This window comes from Palaemon carinicauda, chromosome 19 (assembly GCF_036898095.1).
Source record: "Palaemon carinicauda isolate YSFRI2023 chromosome 19, ASM3689809v2, whole genome shotgun sequence".
Classification (NCBI taxonomy): Eukaryota; Metazoa; Arthropoda; class Malacostraca; order Decapoda; family Palaemonidae; genus Palaemon; species Palaemon carinicauda.
In genome coordinates this window covers 20,016,334-20,038,606 of record NC_090743.1, presented here as the reverse complement: position 1 = coordinate 20,038,606, position 22,273 = coordinate 20,016,334, and the positions used below count along the sequence as shown (strand labels likewise).

At 37.8% G+C, this 22,273-nt stretch overlaps 1 long non-coding RNA gene across 1 annotated transcript in view; it reads right to left on the bottom strand.

Annotated features, from left to right (window-relative positions):
- Positions 1–4,491, bottom strand: part of LOC137658510 (uncharacterized) — a 291,725-nt gene extending 287,234 nt beyond the window's left edge. The window contains exon 1 of the long non-coding RNA XR_011047352.1: positions 4,446–4,491. This is a non-coding gene — a long non-coding RNA (uncharacterized lncRNA). The remainder of the gene's footprint in view (positions 1–4,445) is intronic.
- Positions 4,492–22,273: the final 17,782 nt, after the last annotated feature.

Genomic DNA, 22,273 nt, shown 5'->3' with positions numbered 1-22,273 from the left:
GCTTTCCATCTCTTTAGTGTTTTGAGGATAACTTCGACTTCAAACACACTTCAGGTATATCAATCAAATTATTCCCTTCCTATCTCCTATTCATGACCTCATTAAAGTGTTCCATCCAACGTTGTCTTTCTTCATCTTCTGTTGTTACAACAGATCCATCTCTCTTTTTGATGGTATATGCTTATTCTTCTTTGCCCCAGTCGAGTGTTCATTAATAATTCTATGTATATATATATATATATATATATATATATATTATATATATATATATTATATATATATATATATATATATATATATATAATGGCCTACACCTGTGTATAAAAATTAAATACTTTATTAAAACCAATAGCGCTTATTTTTGTATTCATGATATTATTTTGTTTTTAAACAAGACCAACTTTTGGTGTCTTTGTTTCTCCTTGTTTTAACTTTGAGATAGGTATTTTGTGATGTAAATATAATGAGTAAGGTTCTGTACTAGATACTGGTTTTGCATCCAAATACAGCTGAGATTTTAAAGATAAGGCATTCAAAAAATATTAGATAAATTACTTAAAAATTCAATAGATCTTAGCTTGAGGAATGCAAATAAGAAGAAAATTAATGTTGGAGTTGAGAAATTGCAAAGATATTGAGATTCCATTGGCACTTTCCCTACAAATATTCGAATTCTCCTCCGGGGTGTTTGTACTTACGATCGCTTTTTTCATTTACAAATATGTGAAAAGTTGGCGAACTGAGAAGCTGCTGTTCGCGCTAAAGCTTCTTTTCCGTTTAACTTGGTTAATCTCGCTTTTTATATTCATATTTGCATTTAGATGTTCTCCCAATACTTTGTACATTCTTAATAAAAAACGATATTTTCAGAGAGAGAGAGAGAGAGAGAGAGAGAGAGAGAGAGAGAGAGAGAGAGAGAGAGAGAGAGAGAGCACACGTAATTCTTAAGCCGAAACGCAAAATATGGCGTAAAATATCGTGACTGATGGAATTATTCTACAAATTAAGTTAATCTGATTATTAATGGTAACATCCCATCTATCATTATAAAGACTATTAGGTTAATAGATCGTTTTGATGCACAGTAAAATCATATAAATTACAAATTATTCAAGAATGAATGTAGATGGGCAGATTAACATTACCTTATTTTCAACTCTTTCGCACTGTGCTCTAAAACAAAATCACCGTCAAATCTTTTATATAGACAGAACTCCTGCCCCTTGACACAAGTTTCTCGCTCCTGAAGTTCCTGGAATTTTGCTTTAGATGTCATTTTGATTATTTTAGCGGGGACCGGCGAACTAATTAGAAACGACCCTATTGCCGGAGGACTTTTTCTATCCAATCAGAAGTCAATCACTCAAAATTCTAGATGAGTGATGGAAAAATCAAGAATGGGGCGGAGTTGCTTGTTCTTATTAAACCTCCTTGGGCAGACCAGGCATTGATTTACCTCTGAGAACGACTAATGTGTCCTTTTTACACAAGTGATTCGTTTGATAACTTGAAACTAGAATTTTTGCGACTTGTAAAAGAAAGAACTATCTAAAGACCTCTCGAAACTTTGCAAAAAGTGTAATAGTGGTGAAATCGTCTCTCAAGATCGAGGTCGGCTTGTTTATAAGATACATTGGCTACGTACTTACATACAATGAGATCTTCGCCGAGGTGTTTAAACAGAGTTACATCCTCTTAAAAGGTCATCACAACCAAAATTAGGAATATCTGTACGATAACATGTCAAAACAAATTTGTGCAAATTATAGAATAACTAACATCTGAAGATCTACCCTTGAGAGAGGTCAACACATAATGCGCCTTCCTTGCAGGGACACTAAGAAATTCTTCTAGACCGGTTGCTGTAGAATGTTTCCCAAATATCATGAAGGGGGAACGAGGTGGTTATAAATAAAGCACACTCTCACTCTCACTCTCTCTCTCTCTCTCTCTCTCTCTCTCTCTCTCTCTCTCTCTCTCTCTCTCTCTCTCTCTCTCTCTCAGTAAATCATAAATTTTGCAATCAGTTGCAATTCCATAAGTTAATGATTTTCGTTTTCTCATTACATTCTTGATAGGTAGTCGTTAGCAACCCGAGGCAAAGCCAGTCTTGAGAGAGAGAGAGAGAGAGAGAGAGAGAGAGAGAGAGAGAGAGAGAGAGAGAGAGAGAGAGAGAGAGAGGGGGGGGGGGGCAGGGGTGAATAGGATCGTTTTGAATTCTAGGAAATAATCGGCCAGCATACTGATCGTCAGAACGATCTCAAAGGAACCTTGAATGCAAATGCGCAGTGACTCAGCCTCTGTAAAGCAGAAATATACTGAAAGTTAATTTTCGCTGCTCTTTTTCTACATCCTAAATTCATAGTCAGTTCACAAAAGTTATCGAATGAAAAGCAACGGTAAGACTTTAAAAATAATATTTCAAACAAAGTTTGGATCAACGCTGACCCTGGAATTATTTGATGCCTCAAAACAATGGAAACACTTAATCCTTTGTAATCAAGTACTATTTTATGCTGGAGAAGTCATTCGTACAAGAGCAGCCTCCTTTTAGTGATGCAAGATATAACATCCCACGCAAGAAAGTAATTGGAATCAGCATTAATATGGTTGGTATCAACGTTTCTGTATTGTATATCTCTTTGCTCTCCGATGGATTGCGGGGCAAACAGATTAATAATAAGTATATTAATAATTTATATGATAATAATTTTATAATGATAATTTATAAAAAATAAATATTAATAATAATTTTAATCATTCTAATTCTAATAATAATAATAATAATAATAATAATAATAATAATAACAATAATAATAGTAACAATATCAATAATAATAATAATAATAACAATAATAATAATAATAATAATAATAATAATAATAGATAATAATAATCTTGCTACTTAAAAAGAGAAGAATTTTATGAATGAATATTGGCGACTAATCCAGAAAGAAGCGCTAATGCGACCCTTGAAAAACTGAAGGCTATTGATATCAGATACAACAAAAACAAAAGGAGAGAAACAAATGATGTGCCTTGGATGTATAGAGAAAAAAAAAGAGGAATATTTGAATTCGAGATATTGAGAAGCAATAAATATTTGATTAGGTGTTTCATGAAATAAAATCCAAAATGACTCTCCAAGACTTCCTAAAGTGACCCCTCTCGCCTTCCATAACGCCTCTTCTGACCCTGTTTTCTCTCCTGACCTTCTTAAATGATCCATCCAACTTTCAATGCCGTCTCTTCTGATCTTCCGAAATTAGCATTAAATCCCCCATCTGGCATTCCCGATTAACCTCTTAGACCCACCAAAATCACAGATTTAATCTTATAAAATCATGTTCCTCTTCAGGAACTCAAACAGAAAGAAAATGCTAAAATTATCTGAGATAACGTAGTAATGGTAAGGTGGTTGGTAATTTCTCTATTTGTATGTTTTATCGAAGTCTAGATCTATAATATACACCTCATTGGTTTCTAACACCATTCAAGAGAAAAAGCCGAGTAAAGTTTGAAATTCTTTTGACATGAAAAAACTAAAAAAAAATAAAGATTTTTGGCTTCATGGAAATAGTCTTTTCCTTGATCAAATAAAAGATCGTATCCTAAGTTGAGTTGCAAGTAGCAGTATCATGTTAAAATTAATTAATTTATTTAAGAAAAATTCAATGAAATAAACGTCAATGGATTATAGATATATTTGAGTCCCAAGATGTGTTTTCAAAACGACCCTTTATTTCATCCGGCCCAAACGCCAACACTCATTTTTATTTTCTTTCTACTTCGGAGAAGTATTATGAGGATTTCTCTTTCGTCAGTAATGAAGAGCTAAAGCCGTATCCAGTTTGCACTGAAGCAAAATTCAACTTTTCACGAGATCACATGTAGATAAGAAGATCAGCCCTTCGAATATATATATATATATATATATATATACATGTATATATATATATATATATATATACATGTATATATATATATATATATATATATATATATATATATATATATATATCCACCGAATCCGAAGCTCAGTAGAAGAGAATTGCATAACACCCAAAATTTAACACTGGATACTCGTTGATATCGACTGACAAATAAAATTTTACCATAGTTACATCATGCAGAAATATAAAAAATCATTATTCTTGTTAATATTTAAGATCGTATTGTCACTAATATTGCTGAATTTCAAACTGCAATTACGTCCACTCATTACAATAATGAAAACTTGATCGCTAAAAAATATTTCAAACGAAAGGAAATAGAAATAACCCGAATAATAACTATAATATCAATGATGAAAATAAAATATATTGCTTAAGATGTTTCTTGTATTGACACTCATTTGTGATTACTATAGATTGCAGTATGCAATTGTGCACATTTTATAATAAACAAGAAAACATCTTGAACAAAACATTAAGTTCAACACTCACCAAAGATTCTTCTGAGGACTGAGCTCGTCTTGCTTAAACGCCATACTGCAAAATAAAAAACAAGGCGTGAAGAAATCATTAAAAAAAAAAATATGGTTACCGTTTTATTGAAAGTGATAATGCGATCTAGTAGATATGGGTTATAGGGTAATCGAATTAAGATTAATAAATGATATCCTGCATAGAAGTAATGATACGCCAAATGAAATAATGAGGGTACTAGCAAAGATGTAGTTAGCAGAACGGTTTAAACGGGGTCTATATAAACTTATCCAAAATTTACCTTCATCAAAATGAATCACATTTTGTGAAATAAAGATTATAAATAATCACTAAAATTACTTCTACACAAGACGTCCTTTAGCCTGACATAGCCTACAATCCCTCATCATATTTTCTACTTTGCTAATTTCACTACCAGCGTCTCTAGGGAACTTCTGTGAAACCCATATGTCGCACCTAATGCTAGATACTACATAAATCGTACAGATAAGGACAAATAAAATCAATGTTCTTCAAGAACATGAAGCGAACTACCGCAGAAATCGTGAACAATGAAAAACACCATCTTTAACAAGACGTACTATTTGCCGTACTATTTTCGGTACCAAAGCCCCACTACTTCCTTATGCAGCTTCTACTAACAAATATATGTGCACAGATATATATATATATATATATATATATATATATATATATATATATATATATATATATATATATATATATATGTGTGTGTGTGTTTGTGTGTGTGTGTATGATAGGTAAGTGCAGATACTTTTTAAAATCATAAGATACAAGAGAGAGAGAGAGAGAGAGAGAGAGAGAGAGAGAGAGAGAGAGAGAGAGAGAGAGACTTGGTGATATTGTAACAAGAGTCCTGTTTCATTTTATAAAGAAATCAATTTAAATTTGTGTCCTGGTCAGAGGAAAACGTGGTCCACTTACGGAAAAAAGTATAATTTAGATTTTCTCTCAAATGTTTAATTTTCATACCTTTAACTGGACTTTCATCTCGTGTTAAAGAACTAGCAATCCCTTTAAACGGATGGAATTTAGTCGAGAACATTTCACGTAAAACTACTCACTAATGAAATAAGGAACCTGAATTCTGCGAGACTGATCCTTGTCCTTTCATAAAAATCCACTCATCAAATTAGGATATATTCCCACAGCAAGGAGACCATATGTAAACGTTTATTAGATAGAGACAAGACAAATGACAATTGGCAAGGGAAGGGGAAATATGAAGCTTATTACCATGGACGCTTGGAGATAAGTATTCAAGTCCTTACTAGAGGCATCTGCACCATATTACCATCAATATTGAGAGAGAGAGAGAGAGAGAGAGAGAGAGAGAGAGAGAGAGAGAGAGAGAGAGAGAGAGAGAGATTCCGTAAAAATGATGTTAAAAATAACGGATACAATTCATTGCCATCTTTTTGCTCTATGCAACACGGCAATGCAAAGAGTTTTATGGAACCAGTTAACGAAAGTAATGGCAATCCGACATTTACTGTAAGTACAATGTGCGAAGAGGAGAACATTATGTCCCAATTTACGGAATGGCTCTGTCTTTGGTTTATTGTCTCGGGGATCAAAAATTCAAGGAAATCGGAAAGGAAACATGTTCAAATGCATTATGAAGAAGAGTTACAATGCTTGACTGAAAAGTAAACGCAAATATAGCACATATCTTTTTATATAAATTGAAAGCCGTATTCATAAAATCTAAAACTAACGAAAATGAGCTAATAAGCACAGATAATTAACAGTTCAAAGTCAATTAGTTCCAGGTAAAGAACAGCTAGGTGTATGAACGAGTCTTGTTCAAAAATATCCTAATCTCTCTCTCTCTCTCTCTCTCTCTCTCTCTCTCTCTCTCTCTCTCTCTCTCTCTCTCTCTCTCTCTCTCTCTCTCTCATATAAAATTGTTTTTCCTTCCCGAAAATGAACACTACGAAGAATAAAACCGAATTAAAAAACCCAAAGAATAAAATTCTCATGCAACCGGAGGTTGGAACCGTCGGATTTTAGATGCACTGACCACCTACGCTTGTCCGCTCATAAATTAGAGCTTAACTGCTTCACAAAGAGCAAGTTTTTTAAGCATTGAAATTAACTGAACGAAATTGTAAATGATCAGCAGGAGAACCAAAAGAGACGAACAAACAACGAGATGCAAATTGCTTTTATCATACCTCAGGTCATTACGGCACGCTTGGATTCTCTCTCTCTCTCTCTCTCTCTCTCTCTCTCTCTCTCTCTCTCTCTCTCTCTCTCAGCTCCAAATGAACCTAATCTTCTTTTCAAAACGAAAAGAGTAATACTGTTCCTGCATTAGCCTTTGCTTACTGCTTCCATTAAACTCTGACCTATATTTCTAGGTTTTGGAAGACTTTTTATAATTCACTTTATTCTAAGATGTAATATAGATTTGAACAGCTTTTATCAATCATTCTTTTACTTACAGATGATGTAATGGTTGAATCCATTATTTTATTTTGAATAAATTCATACTTATTCGTAAGCCAGATAAATGCAACATCTGTTCTTCTTATTGCTGAATTACATCCTAATATTTGTAATATACACAACGCACAATGTGTGTGAGAGAGAGAGAGAGAGAGAGAGAGAGAGGAGAGAGAGAGAGAGATGAATACCTGAACGAAATGACCGAGCCCAATTCCAGCTGTCTCCCCCAACGATGAATACAAAGCACTTTGATCATTCCCTTGAGAGTTGCTAGTGTTTTAGACTATGAATTTGGGCAGATTGATAAGTGTTCAAAGAATTATCGATGAAAATAGGCTTTTAATGTTAAGGCTGTTATATATTTTATTTGTTATGGGAATATAACTTACGTATACATTTGTCGACTAAAAGGAAAAGGTAAAAATAAAACAGACAAGATAATATTAATAAATAAATAAATGTAAATACCCAGTAAACCATTAACGTGCGAAACATCTTCCCTATATAATAAAGATGAAGTTTTATACATACATACATATATATATATATATATACACAGTGTATATATATATATATATATATACACAGTATATATATATATATATATACACAGTATATATATATATATATATATACACAGTATATATATATATATATATATATACTGTGTATATATATACACAGTATATATATATATATATATATATTCAAATAAGCCATATATATTTTTGATATATTAATGTCTGGATTCTCTTAACGACCTCGGGATCAGAGCCCCAGGCGAAATCACACAAAGACAAGAGCTTGGCTCCGGCCGGGAATCGAACCCTGGTCGGCAAGCTTATATAGACAGTGACTAACCCACTTGGCCACGTGGGTTAGTCACTGTCTATATAAGCTTGCCGACCAGGGTTCGATTCCCGGCCGGAGCCATCGAACCCTGGTCGGCAAGCTTATATAGACAGTGACTAACCCACTTGGCCACGTGGGTTAGTCACTGTCTATATAAGCTTGCCGACCAGGGTTCGATTCCCGGCCGGAGCCAAGCTCTTGTCTTTGTGTGATTTCGCCTGGGGCTCTGATCCCGAGGTCGTTAAGAGAATCCAGACATTAATATATCAAAAATATATATGGCTTATTTGAATATGAAAAACACGTAAAAATGTGCAAAATTTATCACATATATATATATATATATGTGTGTGTATATATATATATATATATATATATATATATAACATATATATATATATATATATATATATATATATATATATATATATATATATACATATATATATATATATATATATATATATATATATATATGTATATATATATATGTATATATATACCCATACAAACAAACACAAATAAATATATATATATATATATATATATATATATATATGATGCTAAAATTGGGAGGAATAATCAAGGTATAGAAAATGTAATAGGTTGTGACGAGCCGAGAGAGAGGTTGTGACTCAAAGGCAGGTTGGAAACAACTGAGTTAGTTTATTAAAGAACACTCTCCTTTATATACAAAATCTCAAAGCAACAAGAATTTTTATGTTTAAATTTTGACACTGTTACAGAAGAGAAAAGCAAACATGAATTTTCAGGTTCGTTTTAGTGCGAGGGGAGAGCGAAGATACAAGCACAAAATGAACTATGTACGATCGTGTGACACACGGTTGGTACATGGCTCCCCCTCTAAAAATGACATATTGTACATGTTAAATAGGGCGCCCTGATCTAGAGAGGCGAACTGTAGGCGGGTCATTTGGCAGAAGATAAGCAGGTTTTAGACGATCAATGGAGACCCAGTCTTCTTTGCCACGAATGTTTAGTAGGAATGCTTTCGGACTGCGGCGGATCACAAGGAAAGGGCCCGTGTAAGGGGGCGTTAGCGGTGGCTTGCTAGTGTCGTTGCGCAGGAAGACGTGCGTTGCAGAGTGCAAGTCTGTTGGCATGTGATGCTTCACTGGGGGCTTGTAAGTCTGGCGGCATGGAGTAAATTTTCCCATGACGTGACGTATGCGCTGGAGATCGTCAGAGGATGTTGTATAAGGAAAATATTCGGCAGGGACGACCAACGGGTCGCCATACACCATTTCAGCTGCCGAGATGTCGAGGGCGTTTTTAGGAGTGGTCCTTAGTCCCAGGAGGACCCAGGGATGCTGAGTAAACCAGTTGGAATCCTTGCAGCGGGGCATCAATGCTGCTTTGAGGGTGCGATGAAAACGTTCAACCATTCCATTGGCAATGGGGTTGTAGGCCGTTGTCTGATGTAGGGTGATGCCCAGGAGATTCGCTAATGATGTCCACAATTGAGAGGTGAAAGTGGTTCTCCTGTCGGAAGTAATATGCTCAGAGATACCAAATCTTGCAATCCATCCAGAGAGTAAGGCAGATGTACATGAGGCGGACGTTGCCGTTTCCATGGGAATGGCTTCAGGCCAACAAGTGGAGCGGTCGATGACGGTAAACAGGTAACGATGTCCTTGTGATGTGGGTAGGGGGCCTACAACGTCAACGTGAATGTGTGCGAAACGACGCTGAGGTTGAGGAAAAGTGCCCACTCCGGAATCCATGTGTCGATGTACTTTGGAAGTTTGGCAAGAAGTACAGGCGCGGACCCAATCCTTAGCATCCTTAGAAATGCCGTGCCAAATGAACTTTGCCTTCAGCAGCTGTGCAGTAGAACGGCACGAGGGATGTGAAAGGCCGTGAATGAAATCAAACACCTGTCATTGCATGGGAGCAGGAATCCAAGGTCGCGGTCTACCAGTACTGACGTCACAGAGGAGGGTGATGTTGGAGTCTTCGAGGGGAAAGTCTTCCCAACGGAGGGACGTACAGGATGTCCTACATGCTTGATACTCTGGATCCTGTCGTTGGGCTTCAGCTAAGGCGTTGTAATCCAATCCCAGTTGAACAGCAGCCAACGTGTTTCTTGACAGGGCATCGGCAACGGGATTCATTTTCCCAGGGACGTATAGAAGGGTGCAATTGTATTCGGCCACGGCAGAGAGATGTCGGCGTTGCCGGGCGGACCCGGCATCAGACTGTCGAGTAAAGGTGTGCACCAGAGGCATGTGGTCTGTGCGAATGACGAAGGGCGTACCTTCTAAGAAATGGCGAAAGTGACGGACAGCCAAGTGCACCGCCAGCAATTCTCGATCGAAGGTAGAATAACCCGATTCTGCCTTGGACAGTTTTCTGCTGAAGAAGGGCAATGGGCGGGGCGAACCGTTGACCACCTGTTCAAGTACTGCACCAATAACGACGTCGCTGGCATCAGTGGAGAGAAGGAGAGGGGCATGTGGGATAAGAAAAGTGAGAGCCGCAGCAGTTGATAGGGCCTTCTTTGCATTGCAGAAGGCTGCATCTTGAAGGGGACCCCACTTCAGGTCCTTTGGCTTGCCCTTGAGGGAGGCGTAGAGGGGAGCAAGAGTGGCGGCAATGGCTGGCAGAAAACGGTGATAATAGTTGATCATGCCTAAGAATTCCTGCAGAGCTTTGACGGTCGAGGGCACGGGTAAGTCCTGAACGGCTGCTACCTTCTCAAGGAGGGGGTGGACTCCTTCAGGAGTGATGCGGTGCCCTAAGAACGATACTTCGTTGGCACCAAAGGTACACGTGTCATACCGGACTACAAGGCCGTTTTGTTGCAGGCGGTCGAGCACAATGCGCAGGTGACGGAGGTGTTCCTCTTTTGAGGAGGAGAACAAAAGTATGTCGTCCACATAACATACACAGAAAGGGAGGTCCCCTAAGATGCCATCCATGAGACGTTGAAACGTGGCCCCAGCATTACGAAGGCCAAAACAGGAGTAATTGAAGGTGTATGTACCAAACGGAGTAGTGATGGCAGTCTTGGGGATGTCTTCTGGGTTCATAGGCACCTGATAATACCCCTTCAGGAGATCGAGCGTAGAGAAAACCTTTGCTTTGAGCAGGAAGGAGGTCACGTCGGCAATGTTTGGGAGGGGGTAGTGATCCGGTTCTGTTTGCATGTTCAGGCGCCTGTAATCCCCGCACGGACGGAGGGAGCCGTCTTTCTTCAGAACGATGTGTAATGGTGACGACCATGGGCTGGAGGCCTTTTGGCAAAGGCCCCTTTCCTCCATTTCGGCGAACGTCTGTTTGGCGGCTGCTAATCATTACGGTGCCAGACGTCTGAATTTTGTGAAGACTGGGGGTCCCGTCGTCTTGATATGGTGATAAATACCGTGCTTGGCAGGAACCGTGGGCGTTTGGCGAAGTTCTGGACGGAAAACTTCCGGGTACGACGTGAGGAAGTGGGCGTAGGCATCCGTGGGTGCGCTAATGTGGAGAGCGAGGTTAGAGGGGGCGGGTTGAAGAGGTGTCGACAAGTGCGAGTCTCCGTTGACCAATCGTTGGTGGCCGACATCGACCAGAAGGTGGAAATGAGAGAGGAAATCCGCACCGAGGATTGGCAATGTGACGTCAGCAACGAGAAACTTCCAATTGAATTTACCGTTTCTGAACGATAATGTGAGGTTCTCGTAACCGTAGGTGGGTATCACAGATCCGTTGGCAGCTACCAAGCGGACGTCGGCAGATGTAGACAGACTACGTCGTGTCTGAAGAGTTTCCTTGGCAAAAGAGAACGACAAGCACCCGTGTCTACCAAAAATCGCACACCTGTTCCTGCATCATGTAAAAAGAAAAGATTAGAAACACGGGAGGCCACCGCCACGAGCGATGGCCTAATTACACATTTTTTGGCCACTGACAATCCTCTGCACATTTCTTCGCAGTTGCCCCGAATCTGAAGTGGTAATAGCAAAACTGCGGCGGATGGGAGGTAGTAAGTGGCTGTAGAAGTCGTTTGTTGGGGTGCGAGCGATTGGTGGGTGGTGGGCGGCTTTGTCGCTGCTTCGGCACATCACAGTGTGGGCGTGTATGTCCTACGGCATTCATGTCGGCTTCGGTTGACGTTGAATAGGCATCCTTTTTGTCAGGGGTGGAGGCGTTGATGGAGGTCTTGAAGTGGCTGTCCATAAGGGCGTCGGCTTTGGTCATCAAGTCCTTTATGGGTAAACTATCGACATCGGGTATGGCAGCGCGTGTAGGTCCGGGTAAACGGCGTATCCAAAGGGCACGAAGTAGGTTCACTTCATGAGGAGAGCCGTCTGCGGCAGGTTGAAGGCGACTGATACTGGTCATTTCCCTGAGGGCAAGCGAAGCCCTTTGGTCCCCCTACGGTTGTTGCGAGAGCTGAAAAAGCTTTAATACACGGGCGGCTGGCGACGGCGAGTACTGCTGCAGAAGGTATGTTTTGAGGACGTCATACGCTATTGGGGTGTCTCCTTGTTCACAAAGCCAGTCGGATATTTCCGGGAAGGTGTCCTCGGGTATCGCAGCGAGAACATAATCTGCTTTGGTGGTTGAGCGAGTCACGCCCTTGATGCGAAACTGGACTTCTGCGTGCTGAAACCAAGCAAACGCCTCTCCGCTGGCAAACGGTGAAAGTTTCAATGGGGCCGCCGCAGCGCCAACTTCAGTAGAGTCCGTCATAGTACCAACGATGGAGGGGCGAGGGGGGTGGGGGTGGAAGGCGGTGGGAGCGAGTTGACTTCCGGGGTCACCAATGTGACGAGCTGAGTGAGAGGTTGTGACTCAAAGGCAGGTTGGAAACAACTGAGTTAGTTTATTAAAGAACACTCTCCTTTATATACAAAATCTCAAAGCAACAAGAATTTTTATGTTTAAATATTGACACTGTTACAGAGGAGAAAAGCAAACATGAATTTTCAGGTTCGTTTTAGTGCGAGGGGAGAGCGAAGATACAAGCACAAAATGAACTATGTACGATCGTGTGACACACGGTTGGTACAAGGTATTGAGGCACTAGGCGAAACTGCTAATGAAAATGGAGCACATTCCATAAGTTTCTGTACTCTCTTTCAGCACAAGGACATCCATAAATATACATGGACTTCACCATATAGCAGTTAAAAAATCAAATAGATCACACCCATTAAAAAAGAAAGAAGAAGGACTCTAATAAATGTAAGAAGTTATAGAGGTGCAGATATTGGTAGTGATCACCAGCTCTCCATTCTCACACTGAAATAAAAAATGAAAGCACCCAGCAGAAACGTAGAATACCTAGGTTTGATACAACCAAGCTTCTAGAAGACGAGCATGGATAAATCTTTGCAACTGAAAGTAGGAATCGATTTGCTGTCTTAGAAAATTTAAGAAACGAAGAACAGACAATTAAAGAAGAATCGTGTGATATTAAGAACATATATCGGCCAGTTGGTAGTGAAGTTTTGGGACATGTTTTAACAAGGGGAAAGTCATTGATATCAAATGATACTTGGGATACTATAAAAAGAAGACAAAGACAGATATTGACTGTTGAAGAGTTTTCGAAGAAGTAATGAAAATTACAAGGTACAACATGCTAAGTATTCCAGTATTGATAGCGTGGTCAAAAGAAAAGCCAGGAATGACTTGGAGAATATTTAGACAGGAAAGCAGATCTGGCTGAAAAAGCTATGAATTCAGGGGGTGGTTATGGAGTAAGAATCGCTCATAGAATTATTAATGAAATCTTGACTGGGGCAAAGAAGAAGCATATACCCACCAAAAAGAGAGATGAATCTCTTATAACAACAGAAGATGAAGAAAGGTAACGTTGGATGGAACACTCCAAGGAAATGTGTTGTCACCTATGTTGTTTATCCTCCTCATGGATTTTGTATTGAGTAGAAAAGTTGGAGATGCTGGAGAATAATTGGACTACATTGGTAATAGGAAATTAGCTGACCTAGAGTATGATGATGATGCTATCGTTATTAGCAGAACAACACAGGATTTGCAATGCTTGCTTACCAAAATGCATGAAATATCAATATCACAGGAGGTTGGGCTTAAGATAAATAGAAGGAAGACAGAGGTGATGAGAACGGAACATGCAATGGAAGATGAAATATCATTGTGAGGACACAAGATTAATGAAGTAGAATCATTCATGTATTTAGGAACTATGATCTCCAATACGGGGTCATCAGAATTGGAGTTTAGTGAAATATTGAAAAAAGCAAATCAGACAATGGCTATGTTAAGTAAAATTCGGAAATCAAATCGCCTGAAATTAAATATAAAAATCAGGCCATATATCAGTTTAGTGAGAGTTATGTTACTGTATGGACATGAGTCGTGATATGACAATGAAACAATCTCCAACATATGTGGTAGATTTGAGAACAAAGCCCTCAGAAAAATATTAGGAGTTAAATGGCAGGGCTGGATTAGAAATGAAACTATAAGTGAGATTACTCGAGTGCTATATGTGGACGACATCATGGTGAGGGGTAGATGGAGATGGTTCTAGCATGCTCTTTGCACTTCCTAAGAAAGATTAGTTCACTAAACGTTTAACTGGGCTCCATAAGGCACTAGAAGAGTTGGAAGACCCAGCCCTACATGGCTGAGGATTATGAAACGTGAAATAGATGTTGAATGAAGAAGTATTGAATTAAAAGCTCAAGATAGAGACGACTGACGAAATATAATCGAGGCCTTTTGTCTTAATAGGCGTAGGAGATGATGATGAGGATGATATATATATATATACAGTATATATATGCATATATATATATATATATATATATATATATATATATATATAGTATATATAAATACATATATATACATATATATATAGTATATATACTGTATAAATAAATAAATATATATATATATATATATATATATATATATAATATATATATATATATATATATGTGTGTGTGTGTGTGTATGTGTGTGTGTATCCTGTCACCCTCAGGGGGGAGAGAGTGTAATTATATCCTGGTGAAAGGGGGTATCCCGAGAGATACACTCTGAAACCACCCTCTCCCACAAATTGCCGAACCAGCAGGTTGCAGTTAGGATTAGGTGAGGGTGTGGGAAGGGATGAATATGTATGCGCGCACATATCTATATAAATATTCAGCAATCATTTCTGACCGGTAGCGTACACTAGTAATACAATAAAACGTTTAAGTCTAGAGAAATCATAATGTTTACTCGTGCATTTCCACTCACAGCACAGGAGCTATGTCAAACACCTGGAAGGACCGAGAGCAATTCAGCGAGCATCTGTTGGACGTCAGAGAGACTGGCCTCATCAAACTAAACGGCGGCTTCGCACCACAACTTTGAAGATGAAACCATTGTTGATGTAGATGACCATTGAGTTCAAAAGAATACGTTCAAAGTATCATTCAAATATAAAGATATTTGTTTCTTTATTAAATATACGCATGGACGTGTTAGTAAATCCTTTGAAACTTTAGTACATGATTGATAAAATTTGGAAATGACTAGAGCAAAGAGCGGAAACTTCAACTTTAACGACTAGTATCCAAAGCCCTAGTGCATTAGACTTCAGGTCTTGAAGAGAAAGGTGTCTCACCTTTTAATATTTCATTTGATTGCATAATCTGTTAGAACGTTGCGTAAAGTGTATTTATGATTTTACGTACACAAACTTACTCTCTCTCTCTCTCTCTCTCTCTCTCTCTCTCTCTCTCTCTCTCTCTTTCACACATACTCAACAGGTCATCTCCCCATTACCAGAGTGACGGGGAGAGCTAAGCGTGACCGAGATATATATATAAAGCCACATGATCTTTATTATACAGGGGAGATATCGATATGATATATGTATATAAACATGTAAATGGGCAAACGTGATCAAGTATGTATATATAGTATTTAAATTACTTTATCACTTTGAAAATGGAGTTGTTCCACTACTCAACCTCTTGGAGACTTCCCCTTCTTCCCCTTCTCAGACCTTTCACATCACTCCATCCCTAAAGATGCTGAACACCAACAAAGGACAACATAAAATTGCTTCTGACTCGCTTTCACAAAATAAAAATTCCTCTTTTGCTGACCTACTCTCTCACACGCTTCACTCCAATAGTTAACACTATTAATTGCACTCAACAGCCCATCAAATGGTCTTCCACTGTCCTGGGTTAGAGTTTTCTTGCTTGAGGGTACTCTTAGGCGCACTATTCTATCTGTATCCTGCTTTACCAACTAGGGTTGATGCTAAGCTAGTAGTAGTAGTAGTAGTAGTAGTAGTAGTAGTAGTAGTAGTGCTACACGGTCAAAACCCTCAACGTGGACTATCAATTCCGTTATAAGGTTTATCTATGTCAAAGTATGCTACATACAGTTTTCTATGATTTGCTTTAAAATTCTTATGCAACTGAAACTATCTGGTAGTTACTTATGTCTTTACTTTCAATTTCATACTTGAAGAGGTGAAGAGGTTTTGAACACTGGATAACATTTTGAATTAGAATATTGGAAATCATGTCGCGTCATCCTTCAATAAGAATTGAATCAGAAAAAGTCTGTAGTGATGAGCCTTATACAAGTGTATGAAGTGACTAATGTTATGAATGATTTGCTGCGCAGAGGCTTCAAGCTTAAGCCGTCAAATCATGAAAGTGGCAGTGTCTGTTTTGTTGTCTTTTCCTCAGGAGCCCCCCTCTATTACAGGAAACGACTTAAGTTGAAAGAAAAAAATAGTATATCAATGGGTCTGTATGAGAGAGAGAGAGAGAGAGAGAGAGAGAGAGAGAGAGAGAGAGAGAAAGAGAGCGCTTCAAAATCATTCTATTTCACAAAACGGCACGATGTCATTAAGAGATTATTTTTAAAAGGGTAAATAGTTCATTGAAAAAGAATATCCATCACGTATTGACTAAAATCTAACAGCCTGCTATTTTATTCAGCCGTTTTAAACTGAAGGATTTACTTTATAATATACTTAAATATAGAACTGAGAGCGTCACAATGTTTAATCGCTTGAATATTACTGCTTAGTTATTTTTCCTCAGGGATAACAAATTTAAAATGTATTTGCAAATTCATATTCTAGGTCTCCAAAGTATAAACAATTGAAATGATTCATCATAATTTAATAATAAATTATTCGTTTTTATGGGTAAAGCGATTCTTTTGATTTCTATAATTTTCTAATGGATCTCCTTGCATATATTATACATTCTCTATCTAATCCAAAGGTTTATGACTCCATTTCCCAGATGACATTAGTTTTGATCAAACTTCCACATCTCATCTCTGCATCACCAACTTGCTGCAAGCAATAATCGTCTGGAGTCGTTCATAACAGACTGGATAATATAGATTTATCATTCTTGATTATTATCATATTTTTAAGGACAAACCTGAAGGGCAGATGAAAAGCAGAAAGCAAGGCATGAATTTGATAATTAATCCCTAATGGAACGATAATCAAGTCTCTTGAAGGTTCATAGATTACTATTGCTCAGCGGAGACAAAGGACGGGACAAAGGCTATACATATGATCAACGGACAAGTCCCATCTCCACTCAAGGGAGACCGGAGCGAGTAAGGCAATGACTAGCGATGTCTCAGTAGGTTGAACTTGTCACCTTACAAGCCACCTCCTCAGGTCAAAGGAACGGCTAGGATATTTTCAGGAGGAAAATTTTTGAGACTTGAACCTGAAACGTCGAAGTTAAACCACCAACTGACCTAGTACGAACCTAAAGTGGAACGAATCGTAGAAAACTGAACCGGCAAAGCTTAAGGAATTTATAATAAGGTCGCATAAATCGAATACAATGAACGTTGTTCAGGAATACACAGCTCGACGCCATTCACATCACTTCCTTTACTCTAAATTCTCTTTAGATTTCTGACAACCTTGTTGTATAACTTCTGGACACTTTCCTTTCGATTATTGATAACTTATTGTACCGATTGATTATGGAGGGTTTCTTTTATCATTTTTTTTCTTCTTTTTTTGGACTAACCTATTTTGTGCATATGAACTTTCTTTCCTGTGAGATATTCCCGTGTTCAAGAACTATTAGGTAGTCCTCTAATTACAATAATAACAATAACCCTATGAAATTTCAATTAGATATTTTATTTTAATACATAGATTACTGTACGGTTCTCATTTTTACAAATATGGTAATTTGAGGAAGAAATATTTGAACAATTAAGCACCTTCCTTTAAACATGAAAGATATATCTATCTATTAGGGGGGGGGGGGATTTTTCTTCTCTTCGCTCCTCCCAGCCAGACGATGGATTCAATCAAGTTTGGTGGTTGGTACTGCTATGGTGTCACAGCCAACCCTCCCCTGTTATACAACACAAATGAAGCTTCATATGCTGAATCCCATACTGCTGTTACCTCAGCGGTCACCAATGCGACCGGAGGAAACAGCAGGGCCACAAAGATCAATGAAAGGGGCTCAATTTCACAACTATGGTCATTCGAGGAAAAAAGGTTCAAATAACTGAGCACATCCTCTTAAACTTGCAAGAAATATAAAAAAACTAAAACAAGACTACAAACCAAATACTTAAACAATCTCCAACTACAATTCATTAACAATTATTGTTCATTTAAAGATTCTTCTTCAAGATATAAAATTATAAAATGGCTACAAATAAATCTTTCTGGAAAAGAGTTAGTTCCTTGGCCAGATGGAGTTACGGTCACAAATCACAGATGTCGCCTCGAATGCTGAGTCGATTCTCTGTTCAATTAATTCGAGAATGACGTTGGCCATGGCTCACTGTTTTCACCGGATTTTCTATTCTTATCTGGGTGAGAAATAGGTCTTTGACACAACTACGCAGAGAGAGAGAGAGGAGAGAGAGAGAGAGAGAGAGAGAGAGAGAGAGAGAGAGAGAGAATTCAAATAAAATCTGAACACATTCCACTTATCTATAATGAAATAAAGATGGTATATACAGCGCTATATTCTGATATATGCTTACTTACATACAGGCATGATATTCCTACATTCGTCCATTCATATACTAAAAAAAAAAAGTTCTTGCTCGGCAAGAATAAGCGTCCTGGATATCACCACGCAAGGAAATATACTCTCTAACACTCACAGACAAATACACACATACATACTTACACACACACATATATATATATATATATATATATATGTATATATATGTGTGTGTGTGTGTGAAATCATTAATACCTACTATCGTTCATAAGATTAACCTCACTAAACCATAATAACTGAAAGAACTGAAGGGTTATTAAAACTGATTAAATTCTTTTTAAGGAATTTTGCTGTAACCAAAATAACCCAATCTTTTCAGACGGGTTCAAGGTTTAAGGGTACTCATGAATGGCAGAGGCAAAGGGACAGTGACATGGCCCCATCAAGCAAGATTATGCTTTAGAGACTTACCATATATACATATGATTATAGCCCAAGCCACCTTTCCACTCAAACTAAGATCAAGGAGGGCCAAGCAATGGCTGCTGATGACTCAGCAGATAGACCTAAAGGTTTCCCCAAACGCCCCATCCTTAGGTTGCGAGGACCAAAGGAACTAACGAGTTTGAGCGGGACTCGAACCCCAGTCTGGCGATCACCAGGCAAGGGCGTTACCGACAGGCCATCACAACCCTTAAAAGATATTCCATTATGAATCTCGTCCTTTCAAATAATAAGTATAATATGGAAGGAACTAAAGAAATAAATTCATACAAAACCATTTTCTCTATTCACTCCAAAACTAAACCTCACAAAAGTTTAAAAGGAGTAAAACATAGAAAGAACATTCGATCCCTTTCTTGGTCTCTACTGGCAAACGCAATTGTCCGAAATGAAAATAAACATCAACAAAAAACGGAAGGGATGGTCTTAACCATTCTTTGTGAGACGCGTAATTATACGAGACAAAAATAAACAAGAAATGCAAAAAGAATTTGTTTGTGTTCTGTTGTGAGAAACTTGCGTTGTTCTTTAGCCATTCTGGGCTGTGTCGGCCAGATAAACACAACAACAACTTTCCTTCGATAAACAGAGATACGAGTTATGACAGAATGAGGTGAGAAGCGTAAAAAGGAAAGAATAAGTATTGGAGCAAAGGAAGAAAAATCAAGAAATTCTTCTACGTCACTACTGGGACAAATGACAACCTCGACCATCAACTCATTCGATCAATTAGACCACTAAACTACAGACGAAGGGGCAAAGAAAAAGTCTGCTAAAAGGGTTCCATTATTTCGGAGAAACGTCAACTGGAATTACATGCGAGATGATTCTCTCTCCCTCTCTCTCTCTCTCTCTCTCTCTCTCTCTCTCTCTCTCTCTCTCTCTCTCTCTCTCTCTCTCTCTCTCTCTCTCTCTCTCAAGATTTACAATACAATATAGACCTTTTTAAAGAAAGATTTACACCTGCTTTCACACCCTGGAACGATGGCGATGTCCATCACTAGTGTCCCCCAGGGGATCGTATTCTCCGATAACGAAAAGAAAATAGTTTCTTCGTGTCCTTTTACGATGCCAGGGAAGACAGAAGACCAGACAGAATGAGATGATAAGGTGTAGGAAAAAAGAACTAGATAGCAAGTGTCAAGTAGGAGAAGAATAATAAGAACTTTATAGGTTCTAGTGAGTATAAAAGTCATTGGAAATGGCAAAATGGCTCAAATGTAATTACATAAAGGAAAGAATCTGGCTTTGATAAATGAAAAGAGAGAGAGAGAGAGAGAGAGAGAGAGAGAGAGAGAGAGAGAGAGAGAGAGAGAGAGAGATGCTGCTTCTACAATTATTCCGTCTAAACTTATAACATATTTATATTTTTGAAGTGTCTGTGACAACGATGTCCAAAATTATGGCTGATTACGTGAATTAGACATTTTGCTTGACCGTGATCTTGGCCTTTGACTTTGACCTCCCAAAATTTAATAATTTCCAGCTTTTTACATAACAGTTGATCCCTGCAAGTTTCATTATTCTACAATTAAAATTTTGGCCAGGAAGCCGTTCACAAACACACACACACAAACAGGGGCGAAAACATAACCTCCTTCCAACTTCGTTGACGAAGGTAAAAATTAAAAAATTCAATAGTGATGTTGAGAAAAGACCCACCTACTCCCAACTGTGAGTTTGAAAACAGGGGCCTCATGATTAACACGGTCAAAGGCAACACTAAAATCACGGACAATCACACAAACTTCTTGACCACAATCAAGGTATATCTGTACACCATTGTAAATTGTGAGAAGGCCTTTGTGAAAGCTCAGCTGTAAATTAGAGGAAAATAATATTTCCTTCAGCATACCTATTTAAACGTTTTACCAAGAGACATTAAAAACCTTTGATGATATGGGAGTTAAGGATACTGGGCTGTAATCAACATCACTAGAGCTACCACAAATACATTTGCCCAATGGAGCAACATTACCAATTCTCTAACAAGTACAAAAAGAACTTTTTTCTTACTTATTGTGAATGAACGCAGTCTACAAACAATCTGATGTCCCGCTTCGGGTTCTTTCCCCGTTGAAATGAATAAGGCTTCCAATCACTGACAGTGAATACCATATTTCTTCATTAACACGTGGTTGCCTTACAGGCTTTAAATAGCGTGCTTACAATCCTGACATTAATTATTCTAAAATGCTTCCAAAGATGTAATGTAATTTACAGATATTTATGAAAATAAAACATGAAAACGTCACATCTCTACTAAAGCAACTGAAAATAGGATATTGTTAATTGAGAAATATTACCATCGCTTTTAAAAATTACTAACCGTGATTGATGAGGACGGCGTTATTAGCCATGCTTAAAATCCTTCGGAAAGTTATCCAAAGTTTATCTATTCTCATCCATCTTCTCTAAGAGGATCATATTACTAAGCATGTGATATGGCGTTCGGATCAATATGAAATTGAGTAGCGAAATAGGCAATTAATTCATTGTAAAAATAGTCAATTTTTAGCGATGGAAAACGAAAACTCCTAGATTGGAACTCAATAGTTTCATTCATATAAAAAAGTGAAACAGATTAACATCTATCTTATGATGAAATATTTGAATCTCTCTCTCTCTCTCTCTCTCTCTCTCTCTCTCTCTCTCTCTCTCTCTCTATCGTTGCAATTAACCCACTTATACGAAGGGGCGTAAGCTGTACGTTATTTGTTTAGGCTATAGTATTATACGCACATAATTACATATAATCACACATATTTATATGTATAAAAACATATATACAACCATACAAACACACACGTATATATACATACACATACATAAATATATATATATATATATATATATAGAGAGAGAGAGAGAGAGAGAGAGAGAGAGAGAGAGAGAGAGATTCAAGTATTTCATCATTAGATTGAAGTTAATGTTTAACTTCTTTTATATGAATGCAACTATATATTTCCAATATATATATATATACATATATATATATATATATATATAAATATATATATATATATTATA